Genomic DNA, 13,079 nt, shown 5'->3' with positions numbered 1-13,079 from the left:
CACCTACCTACTTCACACACACCCCAATATAATGTTCTTTATATGTTATTTTCACTGATATATGCATTTATCTGCACACTTTACCCTTTTATGTGCAGTTCTGCACACATTACCCAGCTGGAAAACTGCACTGCAAAATTCAGAGAAGGGTGAATTTTGAAAGATGGGTTGTGTTCAGTTCATATATTGTTCCAGGAGTGTGAATTAGGTAATTTTACCTTTAAATGCAAACTGAATCAAATTTCTCACCCATCCCTACTCAAAGTACTGTTTATGACTACTGTGTTTTGGACAATAATTTCTGAAAGAATCAAGAGATGGGCAATAGTTTTGGGGGGGCCAAACCAAAGTGATTTGGCAGAAGCATTGCTTCCCATAGTAAGCACGCCTCTCTCTGTTGCCCTGCTGTTACCTCTGGTTAATCAGGTTTTGCAGGCTTTTGAAACAAGAATAAAACCTACAAAATCTGTTTACTAGTGGCCAAAGTGGGATAAGATCACAATGAGCAGTGGTCAGCCTTCAGCTTTTTGATAAAACTACCAGCCTTCCTATAGTTAAAGCTATGGTTTTCCCAGCAGTGATGTATGGAAGTGAGAGCTGGACCATAAAGAAGGCTGATCACCAAAGAATTGGTGCTTTTGAATTATGCTACTTGAGGAGACTCTTGAGAGTCCCATGGACTGCAAGAATATCAAACCTATCCATTCTGAAGGAAATCAGCCCTGAATGCTCACTGGAAGGACAGATCCTGAAGCTGAGACTCGAATACTTTGGCCACCTCCTGATAAGAGAAGACTCCCTGGAAAAGACCCTGATGTTGGGAAAGATTGAGGGCACAAGGAGAAGGGGACAACAGAGGACGAGATGGTTGGACAGTGTTCTCGAAGCTACCAGCATGAGTTTGACCAAACTGCGGGAGGCAGTGGAAGACAGGAGTGCCTGGCGTGCTCTGGTCCATGGGGTCATGGAGAGTCGGACATGACTAAACGCCTAAACAACAACAACAACAACACCAGCCTTCTCCAAACGGCTCGGTACTAGGGCAATGGCATCAGAAAGCTAGGAAATACTTCATAAGAGAAAGAAAGTACAGCAAACAATTAAGTCTTACCTTGTTGTTGTTTTTTCTTTAACACAGAGAACTTTTAAAGGTTCAGGTAATTATTCCTGGGAGATGATGACAGAGCAGTGAAATTTGCTGCATGGTGAGCAGAGTAACAAGCGTTGAAACTCCTGACACAGACACGGTACAGATTGCATGACCAGCCAGCTCTTCCCACCTTTCAAGAAATCACATTGTTGTCAACATTTCAGCAGCCCAAAATTAGCTGAAGTATTCAGGAGTTGTTGGCAGCTAACAGCAGGCGAGTTCTCAGATGGATTGTATTTTCTTGTGGCACTTAAAACCTCAAGCCTTGCAGCCGTTACAAACAGCCCAAACCCCTGCAAGTATCAAGGCAGGCAGGCACCCATCCTGTCCCCTGCAAGAGGCAATTAAACAAATGAGATTCAAAGTCAAGGTCCTGATGACTTCTGAAAGTAAAGCATTTTGCATGGGTGATCTGAAGTTTCCTTGATTTCCAAGAGAAACCACAGGTCATAATATTTCAGCTGCTTATCTGGCAGGTTCACAGACTTGATCTCCTTTTGGTGATCTAATATTCATATTTAATTATTTTGCATAGCCATGCTACTACAGCAGGGGATTTGACACTGTAAGCTGACAGTCTAGCTAAATAAGGTGGAAACGGATAGATTTGACTTACAAGCTTTTTCTAATCATTCCCTATACAAAACTTTATAGGCTAACAGTTTATCAGGTGCAACAGGGCCACCCAAAAACAAGGTAGTGGTATGCAAAAATATACCTGACACCTCCTATCTCAAAGCAATTAATTAACAAAGTCATAATCATCACTGTTGGTAGCTGTGTAAAGGTAAAGGGACCCCTGACCATTAGGTCCAGTCGTGATCTACTCTGGGGTTGCGGCACTCATCTCACTTTACTGGCCGAGGGACATGTGGCCAGCATGACTAAGCTACTTCTGACGAACCAGAGCAGCGCACGGAAACACCGTATACCTTTCCGCCAGAGCGGTACCTATTTATCTACTTGCACTTTGATGTGCTTTCGAACTGCTAGGTTGCAGGGAGCTCACTCTGTCACGGGGATTCGAACCACCAACCTTCTGATCGGCCAGTCCTAGGCTCTGTGGTTTAACCCACAGCACCACCCACGTCCCTTGGTAGCTGTGTATGACAGGGTAAAAGTAAGAATTCCTGACCGATAGTGCTTTAGGAAAACAAAATTTGTTTGGGAATTTTTATTTATTTATTTATTGAATGTTTTAGTGGCTCAATGCTTAAGGAGTCTCCAAGCAACGTACAAAAGGAAGTATGGGACAATCAGGAAAAAGAGTAGCAGAAGCCATGCAATAACCCATAAAACAAACCCAATAAACAGCAGCATAAGCATATATTTGATAGAAGGCAAAGTCTGAGGAAAGACTGCGTAGCTAGCAATGCCTCATAGGTAAATAAGGGGTTCTCATAGAATAATGGTAGACTCTAATTGAAAGAAACTACATTTCTGCCTTTCTCTGATATCAGAGAAGCAAGGTCTGTATACAAATGCTGCGTTTCTGTGGGTGAGTTTTCCCCTTTTTGGCTTTGTATCGGACCCTTATTTCCATGTATCTTGTTGTCTCTGGCTTAATCATCATTAAACTCTGGACTTGCTGGTTTAGGCAGCCCTCCCTCACCCTAAGCCCCCTCCCCAGATAAGTATTTCTGCCAAGATTAAAGCAATTAAGGAATCCCGAAACAGGGGGCAATAAAATGTCTGAAGAGAACAACCCTCATTAGCAGCAGGGCATGACTTTCTGGGCCAATACTCTCCGTCTAGTATATTATTGTGCAGTTTGGGGAGTTAATACAGTTGCAATAACGTGCGTTTGAATCCACAGCATAAAGCATGCATGCCAAGTCCGCAAGCCAGCAGAGCGGTACAGTAATGACCGGGAGGCCCAATCTGAGGGATCCTGCTGAAGTAGTCCTTGTTTGAAATAATAGCTCAGTGTTGCAGGCACCATTATAATTAGACTTGGAAAAGCATCTGCATTCCTTCCAAATTTAGTCTGTGATTGTTTAAGGAAAATTAACTGGAGTTATTTCGAGTAACAATGTAACTCTGTACTAGAGGCAGGCCATTCTCAGCAAATACTCACTTCCGGCATAGCAGAGACTCAGTTCTGGAGGCCTGCTAGCTGTGATTGGCTACATGAGTCATGTGGCATTATTTTGAATTCCTAGCATGGCCACTGCACATATTGTATACATGTGGCTGCTTATATCATGAAACATGGCAGCCTTTTGCCCTACACTGGCCTGCTCACTGGCTCAAATAGATCATTATCAATATCCCTAGTGCCCTATACTAGCCTGTCAACTCCTAGAAACTGTCAATTGCAGCTTATCTCGGTTTCTCATTTTTCCAATCTTAAAAGCATTTTTTTCCATGTTACTGCAGCGGTTTACACTTCTTGTTGTTTAAAAAAGGAAATCCTCTTAAAAATTTGTCAGCATTTTAGTGCAAATTTCTTCCACTGCCCATTTTTGTATGCCTTTTTTTTAGTAATATGCATATTTTTGCCAGTGCTTCTCCCAAACATAATGCATTGCCTTTTTGTATGCTGTTTCCACTAATATATGTACTTCTTAACACATTTTCCCCAATATCTGTAGTTTTATACACAATATTTTGTTGGTGAACTTAATTGCAAAATTCGGATGTTTGTGAATTTCAAAGGATAGTTGTGTTTTAGGAATATATGAGGCAGTTAGAGTTGCAGCAATAGAATCCCTGATTTGGATCCTGTGCAGAGTAGAAATAAAGGCTCCCCACCACAAGAAAAGTTTCAAAGCTTTGTTGAACTTAAAATTGTTCTGAAAAACTGTTACAAGATACAAAGTAACTCATTGCTTTTAATCAAGCAAGCAGTGCGGTCCCATCTTCTTTTTAGTCCTTGATTTAGTACAAGAACTTTCTCATCTCCACTCCCAAAGAGAGAAAGAGAGATCCTAAGCAAGTTGCTCATACATCATTGCAGAGTGAAACCACTACTGCTTCTGTTTCAAGCTCTGTTGCTGACAGAGACGCTGAAGTCTCAGGTTTCACTTTCCCATTGTGAGAGATCTGAAGATCAGGTTTCCAGGATGAGTCATCAATGAGCTTAAAGACTGAAACGGAACATTCAACCTTTTCTGCCGCATTTGTCAGTGTGAAACCTCTCATGCCTAATACAAACTTTTCTACTTTACATAAGTTGTTTTTTTTTCCCCCCAAACCTCAGTGTATATAAACTTTACATGTTATGCATATGAAACATCTATTTAACAGAAGCCACCTCATACCAAATCGAACTATTGGTCCATATAGGTCCATATTGTCCATACTGACTGGCAGTTGCTCTCCAGTGTTTTAAGCAGAGATGCTTTCCTAGCCCTTCCTGGAAATGCTGAGGATTGAACCTTGGTCTTGCTACATGCAAAGCAGTGCTCTGGTTGCAGAAGTGCAAATTGGGTATTTTCTCTTCAAAATGCAAACAGAATCAAGTTTCTTCCCCACCCCTGGCCTAAGTAAATGTGTTAGCCTCTCAAGCGCCACAAGATTCTTCACTGCTTTTGTTGCAAAAGATTAACACAGCTACCCCTTCTGGGAAATATCCATACATATGTGGGTTTTAAAAAGAAACATGTCAGTATTCTCATCTTAACATAAGAGACACTACATATTTTGTATGCTAAGCTGGTATGTGTCACAGTGGTGGGTTCTGTCCGCATCATCTGTGGTAAAGTACATCGTAATCTTCCACTCATTGACTCTCTCCTGGCACCCCATTATTTTGGGCACATGGTTAAAGTCCCAGCCTGTGACCTGGTCTTCTGTAACAACAGCAGCCTTGGGTTAGTCCTCAGGGTGTCTTCTTCACCTCAGATGCTATGTGCTTCTTTTCCACCTAAAGCAAGACAAACACATTTTAACACAGCATTTTCCGTCGTGGCCTCGTGGTGGAAAAGATGTGGTGGAGGCAGGTCGGGGGGGCAGTAGTGAAGCTGTTTCCCATGTGTTCTCAAGAGTGACACTGCCATTTAAATATATACATAACTCGGGATTTCATCATTTATTCATAAGGCTATTTCTAATCTAATTCTTTGCATATTATCCAGGGGCAAGAGAAGTCACATAGCAAGGAGTGGGCCATTTCTGGCCCCCGCCTTTTCTTCTCAATACAGAATTGCCACATGGAGAACCGCTGATTAATATGCAAAACACCGGCCGCAAATAGGTTCATAAATAAATGATAAACCATAGCGGCTGCTTTATTTACCTATGGACTTACAGACTGCGGAACCCTGATTAAATCAGAATTGCTGTTTGGAGCCGACTATGGGGCTTAACGGCAGTAATTCTCAAAGCGAAAGGTTGGCTTCCTTAGTGAGGTGCATGGAAGTTCCCCAGGATGCGCATGCTTTCCCCAAATTGCCCTGTGGCATGGGTGAACAAATGCAAAACAACCTCCTCAATAGTAAATCCTTGAATACACATATGTCTGAGGTGGTTCCAGGGCCAAATGTTAGTTATAGCAAGCAGCAGTTGGTTTGTTGCTTTATATCTCACCTCTTTCTCTAAGGCAGGCGTAGGCAAACTCGGCCCTCCAGATGTTTTGAGACTACAATTCCCATCATCCCTGACCACTGGTCCTGCTAGCTAGGGATGATGGGGTTGTAGTCCCAAAACATCTGGAGGGCCGAGTTTGCCTATGCCTGCTCTAAGGAGCTCGAGGTGGCATATTTAGTTCTCCCCACCCACCTGCAAAAGTATTGTTTACTGCACCCTGCCACAGAGGTGGTTTTCAGTGGGAAACTGGCGCATGCTCCCAGATTTGGGTTGGGAGCATATTCTGGATTGGGGCTCACAACTGTGCACCCTCCAAAAACAAACAAACTTCTGGCTTAGGCATGCCTTTTCAAAAACCCTATTATCATCACATGTTGTTTTGCCCTCAGTAGTTACTTTGCTGGGCAGTGGTGAAATCGGCGGGTCCACTCTGGCGAAGAGTGAATATTCCAATTTAGCTTTCTAATTTTTCCAACCTTAAGTTCATTTCTACACCAGTTTTTGAATTTTCTTCAAAAAGTCATCATGAACATGCCTCAGGATTTTAGCCCAAATTTCTCCTAATGGACCCATTTTCATAAGCAGGTTCCCTCAATATACATATTTCTGTAAAACATTTTTTCATGGCACGAAATGTAACGTGAGCAGCAGACCCATCACCTTCTTTAACTGATCTCCATAAGCTTTCAGACCCAAAGTTCAAAATGTTTCTGAGGGGATCTTGTTGGTTTAAAAATACATCTTGTTGGATGTTTCCTTGCCAAAAATTACAGCACTCTTCTTTGGGAATTGATTCAGAGACTGTGAACCCTTCTCGCTTCCTTCAAATAAAGGGGAGGGAGGGAAACCCTTCGAGCATTTTTCATATGGCAAATCTGTGCTGCCAACTCAGGTTTCACAGCTGAACACTCCCAAGGTACTAGTTCTGCAATTCAGGGCTTGGCTGCTCTCCCTTGTGCATGATGGATAGCTATAAAATGAAGGCACTTTGAAAAGTACCAGCTGTCCAGGTACACGCTCTGGTTTAGGCTGGCTGAGCAATACTCCCTCTATCTTTGCACTTCTCTCTCTCTCTCTCTCTCTCTCCTTTTTAAACATATTGCACAATGAATTTGCAAGCTCAGGTGTATGCTGGAAAGTTTTCCATGAACTCTCAAGGAGTCCAATCTCTCTGTGGGAGCAGGGCTTTTTCTTCCTTAACCTCCACTGCCTCCATAGCAAGACTTCGCCTTCCTGCTTTCCAGATGTGTGGATTCAGTTCTCATTTCCAGGTACAGTGGTACCTCAGGTTAAGTACTTAATTCGTTCTGGAGGTCCGTACTTAACCTGAAACTGTTCTTAACCTGAAGCATCACTTTAGCTAATGGGGCCTCCCGCTGCCAAAGCACCGCTGGAGCACGTTTTCTATTCTCATCCAGAAGCAAAGTTCTTAACCCGAGGTATTATTTCTGGGTTAGTGGAGTCTGTAACCTGAAGCGTATGTAACCTGAAGCGTATGTAACCCAAGGTACCACTGTACAGTGTCTTCACATGTTTGCTCACCAAGCCAGGGTCTGTTGCAGTAATAATAATGATGATAATGATGATGATGATTTAAAAAGTAACTGCAGAATAAAGCTGCAATCCAGAGATTTCCCCTCTACCACCATTACTATACTGGATATATGGGTTATTCCTTCATTCCCATTCATCAAGCATTTTCACTTCCAGTAGGGAGGATGTTTTTCTTAAAGTAAAAAATTCAGGTGCTGCTGGAGGATTCCCAAATCAGCCATCTTTGGTGCTTGCTAACCTTTTCACTTCCTCCCCGCCCTTTAAATTTAGGCTTAAATGAAATTTTTAAATGAAAAATTAAACTCTTTTTTAATTATATTTTTTATTGTATTACAGCTATGTAAAGCAGCTTAATCAGTAGTTGTGGGGGTCTATGAAAACTGCTATATTATTAATAGTATCAGCACCATCAAATATATAAAATATTTGTGATGCTGCTCAGTTCATCTGATTTCACTAATCCAGAGTTCCAATTAAAAACAGTCGCTAGCCTAAGGCAATGATTCCCAGTACATTAGTACAATGGGGATATTTACAGCTCCGCTGAGAATAGTCCCCCAGCATTTGTTCTGTAAATGAACATTGACAGAAAGGTCTTGCCCTTACTTATGAGCATTGATGTGCCAATTTCTGGATTTACAGTTTCCAGTTATTGGGTAGGTTTTACAGCTTTACACAAACGTGTCCTGGGTAAGACGGGTTGCCCAGAGATCGGAGAGTTGTGCACCAAATATTTATGAAAGAACAGAAAATGTATAATATTCTTATATTCACTGATTCACTCAAACATATTAAGATACCTATTCCTCTAGCTGCCACCAGTCCCGAGAGGGCTGAAAACCAAAGGATATTTGCATGCCAGGGTAGGAACAGGGAAGAGCAAGGACCAAAATCCAATTATTCAAGGTGTCTCTCTATGGTGACCCCAGTAAAATATCATGAGGTACATCTCATACTCATGGCAAGAAGCTACAATAAACTGGAACCAATAAGTGAGCACTTGTTTACAACACATGATAGTATTCACCAAAGTTATGCACCTTATCACAATATGTGAAGCAGTTTGGAGAACCACTGTTATGGATATTTTGAGACTGTAATCACAGTACATATAGCAGGAATTATTATTAATAGTAATAATACTCTTTAGCCATTTCTTATCCCAAAGATGTCCCGCAAGGCAGTGGAAGTTTAGGATCAGGGTCTTCCTTCTCCTAGATGGGCTACCTTCCCAGGTTGATGAGCCCCATCTGCACTTACTGCAGTTGTTACAGTAAGGGCCACACTTTTAACGTTTGGGGTGGGAGAAAGGTGCCAGTCCTGTGTACCCTTGAGCACACCTAGAAGATAGCACTGTCATCTACCCTCACGTGAAGGAGTGTCTCCACCCCCATCATGAGGTCCAGCTCCGAGGGCCTTCTGGCGGTTCCCTTCCTGCGAGAAGTGAGGTTGCAGGGAACCAGGCACAGAGCCTTCTTGGTAGTGGCACCCACCTTGTGGAATGCTCTCCCATCAGATATCAAGGAAATAAACAACTATCTGACTTTTAGAAGACACCTGTTTAGGAAAAAAATTAATGTTTTATGTTTTGTTGTGTTTTTAATATTCTGTTGGGAGCCATCCATAGTGGCTGGGGAAACCCAGCCAGATGGGTGGGGCATAAAATTAGTAGTTGTAGTAGCATTCCCTCTACATCATGTGCAGAAAGCACCTTCCTGACTTCTTGACTGTTGGACCCACTATTAGTCTTGTCCACTGAATGCACTAGTCTTTTGAAGAAGTGCAAAGCCTCTCAATCAACTAAGAAGGGAAAGTCTGTGTCTGAAAGAAGAATGCACAGATTTCCAAACTCTGAGGGACCCCTCCTCTCTCACACACAAACACACAGGCGTATATACCCTAAATGGTATGTTTAAGACCATTACCTCCTAATCCACACGGTTCCTTCCACATTCTCTTGACTTTTACAGACCTAGGTGTTATATTAATCACTGCCACCTAAAGGTATTTACAGCACCTCTACCTCAGTATATATTTACTACTGAGCTATATATTTAACAGGAATGTTTTGTATGCTGGGAGTATTTACACCAGCTTGTGTGGTGGGATTTTGTTTTGTTTTTTTTAAGTAGCCATATCAGTTATCTATTGAAAGCTGCATCAATTTCTCCCAAATGGCCCATTAAATCAGTTGCTGCGGAGAGACTTGCTTCTGAAGTGTCACTTCAGGAACGGTCCTTTTCTATGTCTGTATGTACTCACTACAGAGAAAAGTGTTTTGCTGGGGGGGGGTTATATTCTTCCCGACCAATACTCCATCTTGTCATATGATGAGGCAAAGCAGTAAACAACCTCAGTGTGAGGCCCTCATTGTTCTGTGTAAGTACAACAGAGATCTCCAATGTCCGTTTTCAGCTTTTGGCCGCCTTAAAAAACACACTCATGGCTTAATAACAAATGTTTGTTTCATTTCACATTCTGCTGGTAAGAGAGCTGCAGTGAACCAGCCTGTAAGGTGTTCTTTGGGGACATTTGTCAGATACATTGAATAAGCAGCTTGGGCTTATTCAGGAGTGTTATGAGCCATGGAACTGAGCGGTGGTTTGTCCAGTATTGATGGCTGCCAATTCACAGGGAAATCAAGATCTGCTAGGAAAGCAACTCAACCCTAGCTGGCAGGGTGGGGAAAACAATACTTGTGTTCCTCTTAGGTAAATGCATGTAAAAAAATAATAACAATGGAGGGGAGAGAGAAAGAAGTCGGGTTGAAATTGGCAGAGAGAGAGAAATGAATTTTAAGATTTTTCCCTGGTGGAAACTTGCATCCCCATACGCATCCGCACAATGGGTGCATTTGTAAATGAACAATGTATATTACAAAAGGCAGTGGGCTGGATAAAAGCACAGGCTAAGCAAGTCTTTCCCTTCCTCCACAAAACTTGGAACTAACCAATTTGGGCTATTCATTTGTTTTTTAAAAACAAAACAAAACAATGAAGAAAAGCTTTTTTCCCCACTGTGTGTTGTTCTGCAGCCAAAACATTTGACTTAAATCAAGTAGCACAGGGATAACCGATGAGACACCTTCCATAATTCACATCATCCCTGATCACTGGCCATGGTGGCTGGAGCTGATGGGACACACAGACACAAACAAACAAATCTGCTTCCTGCCCTCACTTAGAGGGAATATCACCTTCTCTCCGATGGGTGTCTCACACAAATGCATTGGGAGATTTCTAAGCATCTCCTAACCCAAGGCTGGGGACCCTAAGGCCTTCCAGATGTTGTCAGACTCTGAAATCCCATCAGTCCCAGACAGCATGTCCAATGGTCAGGGATTATGGGAGCTGAAGTCCAATTACATCTGGAGAGTCACAGTTTCCTCATCCCAGTCCTAACTATTATCTCCTGCCATATGACCAATATTAAGGTAAAAGGTAAAGGGACCCCTGACCATTAGGTCCAGTCGTGACCGACTCTGGGGTTGCGGCGCTCATCTCGCTTTATTGGCCGAGGGAGCCGGCGTACAGCTTCTGGGTCATGTGGCCAGCATGACTAAGCCACTTCTGGCGAACCAGGGCAGAGCATGGAAACGCCGTTTACCTTCCCACCAGAGCGGTACCTATTTTTCTACTTGCACTTTGATGTGCTTTCGAACTGCTAGGTTGGCAGGAGCTGTGACTGAGCAACGGGAGCTCATCCTGTCACGGGAATTCGAACCGCGGACCTTCTGATCGGCAAGTCCTAGGCTCTGTGGTTTAACCCACAGCGCCACCCAATTTACCTAACAAAGGACTGATCCACTAACATCATAAACCATACACTGTTTTGCATCCAATCTTGCTTTTATTGTCCTCTAAAATAGTGACAAGCTGGCGTAGGTGAATTTGATGTACAGAAGGGGAAAAGAAATTCAATTTAGTTCACAATTAAAGGTGAACCTGCACAATGTTAATTTTCTGAAACAATGTGTGAACCAAATCGCAGGAGCCCATCAAAGTTCACAATTCTCTGAATTTTGCAATGCAGTCCTCCTGCTAAATAACGTGTACAAAATGCATATACTAGGTGTATATATATCTTTCGGTCCCAGCTCCTGCCCACCTAGCAGTTCGAAAGCACCCCCAAGTGCAAGTAGATAAATAGGTACCGCTTTATAGCGGGAAGGTAAACGGTGTTTCCGTGTGCTGCCCTGGTGCAGGCTCACCAGAGCAGCTTCGTCACGCTGGCCACGTGACCTGGAAGTGTCTCCAAACAGCGCTGGCCCCCGGCCTCTTAAGTGAGATGGGCGCACAACCCTAGAGTCGGACACGACTGGCCCGTAGGTACCTTTGCCTTTACCTTTTTAGTGTACATTTTGCATTGAAATGCATATATTAGCGAAAAGAACATTTAAAAATGCATTGTACTGTGGGAAATTGCTGTGCAAAAATTTGTAAATGAGGCAAAAATGCACACAAAATTGTGTACATCAGGAGACATTCACATAAAAATGTTGATGACTCTTTATAATGACTTTTCCTTTTTTAAAAAAAAAAATCCACAAAATGGTATGTAAATGTAGATAATTGAAATTTCAATGGGAAAAATAAGGAACTGAGAGACACCCAAACTGACAAATTCACCCATATCTTCTTGGACGTGCAAGAGTGCTAAGGCATTGTGTGCAAAGTCAAAATTGAGGATGCTGAAGAAGAAGGAGAAGGAGGAGGAGGAGTTTGTATTTGATATCCCGCCTTTCACTCCCCCTTTAAGGAGTCTCAAAGCGGCTAACATTCTCCTTTCCCTTCCTCCCCCACAACAAACACTCTGTTAGGTGAGTGAGGCTGAGAGACTTCAGAGAAGTGTGACTAGCCCAAGGTCACCCAGCAGCTGCATGTGGAGGAGCGGAGACGTGAACCCGGTTCACCAGATTGCAAGTCTACTGCTCTTAACCACTACACCACACTGCTGAGATGGGAGGAATGGAGTTTTCCTTCTCCTGGAAAGACGTAGCCCACTCTCTCCACAAAATGTTCTGCACACCTCTGTGCTTTGGATGATTTACAACAACCCTGACAGACAGGTTGCTATTATCTCCACTTTACAGATGGCAAACGGAAACTTCAAGATTGCAAGGAGCAATCAGATATCGAAATGTGAACACCTGTTCCAAGGTTTCATGAGCCCATTTTAAATCTAAATAGGAGGGGGTGGGATGCTTTGAGAAATCAATGATAAGATAGCTGGATTATTTGTGATGGATTATTATAAAGTTCCTTCCCACACAACTAGCTCAATAAGGAGACTACAACTAACCCATTTATTCTCCCTATGTGCGAGAAGAAGCCGCTGACCTGGTGCATTGACCTGTCCATGAATTTTCACACTAGCTGACTTCATAAAGAAAAGATTGCACTGTACGCAGGAAAGAACTTGGATCACTTTTCTTCCAGTTTTTCCTGCTAGGCCAGGTGCCGCGTCCACCAAGCACTGCAAATGACTCCCCTTCCCCCACTCCAAACAAATAACTTTTTAATGCACCTGTCATTTCAAACGTCAGACCTGAGACAGGGTCAAGCTTGGAGCGAAATCAGCCTGCTCCTTCTTTGACCCACCATTCATCACTGCATTTATCCACAACACGGGCACCCCAGCTGGCTTCACAGGGGTGAAAACACACACACCACAATCTGAGCAGTTCTAGAAGGATCCCATTTCTCTATTTCACTGACTTTATTAATGGCGCTCTGCGGAAGCCAGCAGAGGTCCTGATGGACAGCTTTGCAGCAGCGTTAACCCAGAGGAAAAAGCTAGAAAATTCCAATGCTGATCAGGAGGCTGGAGGGTAAATATGGATTTG

Source organism: Podarcis vaucheri (genome assembly GCF_965113315.1).
Source record: "Podarcis vaucheri genome assembly, chromosome: 6".
Taxonomy (NCBI): Eukaryota; Metazoa; Chordata; class Lepidosauria; order Squamata; family Lacertidae; genus Podarcis; species Podarcis vaucheri.
The sequence above is the reverse complement of the archived record's forward strand: the minus strand, read 5'-3'. Positions refer to the sequence as shown.